The 3,476-nt window shown below is 40.3% G+C and overlaps 1 long non-coding RNA gene across 1 annotated transcript; it reads right to left on the reverse strand.

The window, feature by feature from the left end:
- Positions 1–215: 215 nt before the first annotated feature.
- Positions 216–1,910, reverse strand: LOC128752783 (uncharacterized). Its single transcript, XR_008413704.1, has 3 exons — positions 1,867–1,910; positions 380–433; positions 216–293 (listed from the first exon to the last, which is right to left on the reverse strand). It is a non-coding gene; the product is annotated as an uncharacterized LOC128752783 (long non-coding RNA).
- Positions 1,911–3,476: the final 1,566 nt, after the last annotated feature.

The following is a 3,476-nucleotide window of genomic DNA, read 5'->3' on the forward strand; positions in this document are numbered from 1 at the left end:
CTGTCGTTCGAGGAGGCTTAAGACTAAAAAACACTTCATTAGAAATAATTCTTCAATCTAACATTTACCGGAATTTAAAGGAGACATTTTTTTTGTCATTTGTAACAATAAAACTGACAATACTTAACTTAAATGAATAGTTTGATAAGTGCTGAATGCAGTATGTCTAGTAGAAAAAACAAAAAAAGGTGTGTTATGATAAAAATATTGCATACCTGCAAGAGTTGGAGAAGAGAGGCTGGTGGTCCCCAGCAAATAATCTGAGAGATACCTCAGCCGTCCATGGACAGTGCCTACAAAGGCAGGCAAATGTTTATTTAAATTTGATTTTTTTCCATCAAAACAGTTAAAACAATGTCACTGCACAGATTCATCATACAAAACATAGATCATTCTGTCTTCTTGTTCTCCTCCTTCCTCTGTCACTTGAAAACTGCGACAAAAAGAAACAAAACAAAACAGGCCGTTAAACCATCTGTTTCCAAAACAATTGTTCTCACACGACTCCTTATCATTCCTTTCATAACCTCCCAAACGTCAGTTTCCACTCTTCCACTCACTAGTGCGTGATGTTTCATCTCAATTTCACAGCATATCTGGCCACAGTCAAAGTCATATTTAATAGATCTACATTAACGCTTCACTTTCGCCACACACGTCTTCAACTGACTGTGGGATCAAAGTAGAACCAACATCAAGATGGTAACTGAGCTTAGGAGGAGCCAGGGTGTATTTTTTTATTTGTTTGATGTCAATACGTCAAAAGTTGAGACAAAATCCTAAATCAAAAACATGTTTTGAATTTAGAGAAAAAAGTACATAAACATTTTATACAAGAAGTACAACTAGATGTTTATAAAAACATTTCTTAAAACAAACAAAAATTGATAAATAAATAAAACTTGAATGAATATATTTTTGATTTTTTTTTATTTTTATATTTTTGATCAACCTTGATGAAGTGCTCAACAGAATCGCAATTCGTGTTCAACACATATTACATTGTACCCAAAAGATGATTATGATTCAACGCAACAACACAAGAATATAAAGCCTTTATCCTGCAAATATTTCACAATTCCAAGATTTGTATGAAGAGATCGTGTCTGTAATTTCACCAGATTTAGATTTCCATTTTATTTCCACGTGAGAAGGAAAAAAACAACTTTCCATTCCACCTACCGAAAACTGAACGACAGAAAAGCAAAAAATGAATCCTAATGTGAACCAACATCAGCACCTCAAACATTCAAGTCATCCCCTTCCAACTCTGTTTCAAGGAAGTAGCTATGAGGAGGATAAAATCAGTTCAGCAGGCTCTTGCAGGAGCAGAAAACCAGTCACGTCAGGGAACGTTAGTGTGAGGAAAGTGGAGAGTGACAAAGAGCCAGTGTGATTTGGACTTCTGTCATGTGCATTCTGGTTCTCTCTTCACAAAACATGCAGTGATTGAAGGAGATGGAGAGATGCGGAGAAAGAGCGAATCCCTCTAATCCATCTGGCATCCGTATGCTGCTGTTTAGGCCCCGTGGTGACTTCAGAGATAGAAGATGAGCATGAAAGAGAATTACAGTGAAACCCTTTCACTGATTCCAAAAAATCTGCTCCAAATTACTCCAAGAGCAAATATCAGCTTAAACAGGCTGCCTCTCCCTCAGTCTCTCTCCAAGTTCATGACTTCCTCCGCAAACAAGGCAGAGAGCGAGACAGGGCTTTAAGTCCCCTGCTGATGGATCGAACATGGCATTTATGCTAATTCGACTGGTTTTCTGGCCAGAACCCTGCGCATTCTCAACCAGACGAGACTGTATTTGGAATGTGCAGTTGTGGCAGTAAAAGAAGGCTCCAAGATACGGCGGGTCTGACCTGAACTGGTTGTGCTTATTTTCTGTGCTGGACTGCAGAGACTTTATCACAGTCTGAACTTGGCAGTGGGTGTTTGATTTAAAAGGGACAAAAACAAAAAGAAACTATAAAGCAGGGCCTCAATGAATAGTCGACTTAGTAGACTATGATCAGCTGTCGCTGGCTATGGGACCATTGCGACTCAAAAAGTATGGGACACATCAAAGGACACATAAGTCGAAATGTTTACAATAATCTAAATAAATTTTTTCTTTTCCTTTTTCATTGCAACTTCGATTGGATTAAACCAGTTTTCTGTTGCAGCACTACTACAAAGATCTTTCCATAAATGTTCGCCTGCTGGTACCAACGCAGAATGATCTTATCTTTTCTTTAGCTTAACTTAAAAGGTGATAATTCCCCCAATAATCATGTTAAGCATTTGTGACATTTTGAGTTGGCGCTGCTTTGATATATAAAGCAGCTGTTCCGAGGTAGAGCTCCTTGAGAGATGCAGGCCCTGCTGCGGCCCTTCTATTATCTAAATACGCATCTGCGCTGATTGATACGCCTGTAGTGGGCCAATTTCACCTCGCCGCGTCGCATGATAGCCATTTATTTGTTCAGCTTTAATTGTTGAAGCTGCTGTCAGCCAGGCGGAGAAGCGCAGCTGCTAAAGGTGAATGGCTGGATGGCGAGCATGATACCGCCGACTTTTTGGACTTTTAGATAGCCTCAACCAGATCAAGAAATCCTGACACGAAATGCTTGACAGATGGGAAACAAATACACACATTTCACCCACTGAGTTCCATCTTCATAAGTTGAGAATCTTGCACAATTGAGCTCTGGTCCACACGCATTACGCTCACAGAGAGATTGACAGACACAATTGCACACACATGCAGCGGTGCTCCTCGAGCTTCATTTTAAGGCACTTGAGGGTCAAGGATTCCATACAGAGTCCTGACAAGTCAAACGTCTTCATCCCCCGTCATGAGAGCAATCAGCAAATTATTTGGATTAAAAATGAGGCAACATTCCCATCTGGGAGTGAGTGAGTTTACTTTGAGAGCAAAAGTTCTCTCCCAACTACAAGCATGAGAGAATAATAAGTGCAGAGCAGAATTTGTGTCAGTGTGGCTCAGGAAAATAAGATATCATGTCTCGCTGTCGGTTTGATGTCAGGCACTCGGAGCCGTACCCAAATGCCTCATCCCTTTGGCGGCAGCCAGAGTGAGAAGGTTCAGCCAGAGTTCATGTCTCCAACAACTAACCAGCTCTCGCTTCATCAGCCTCTCCTCTGTTTACTTCTTATTTCCGCCTTGCAGACTTTCTCTTTTCCCTCTTATCAAATACAAAGCATCTTTGCATTGTTGAAGCTTAGACCAAGCCGCACCAGACACTCAGAATGACCCCGTCCATTCTAAGTGTCCCACAAATACTTAGCTAAACTCTACATGGACATCAAGCATAGAGTTCAGTGACTGTTTCTCAAGTTCATCCCGTGGTACACGTTACCGTGTGAGAGTGATGTTGCCAAAATAACACTTTTGTTTGGGAAACTACATAACGATAGAAGGAAAAGAAACATTGATGTAATAAATGATATTGGGAAAATACAAAACAGT

The sequence above is a fragment of the Synchiropus splendidus genome, chromosome 1 (genome assembly GCF_027744825.2).
Source record: "Synchiropus splendidus isolate RoL2022-P1 chromosome 1, RoL_Sspl_1.0, whole genome shotgun sequence".
In the NCBI taxonomy this organism is placed as follows: Eukaryota; Metazoa; Chordata; class Actinopteri; order Syngnathiformes; family Callionymidae; genus Synchiropus; species Synchiropus splendidus.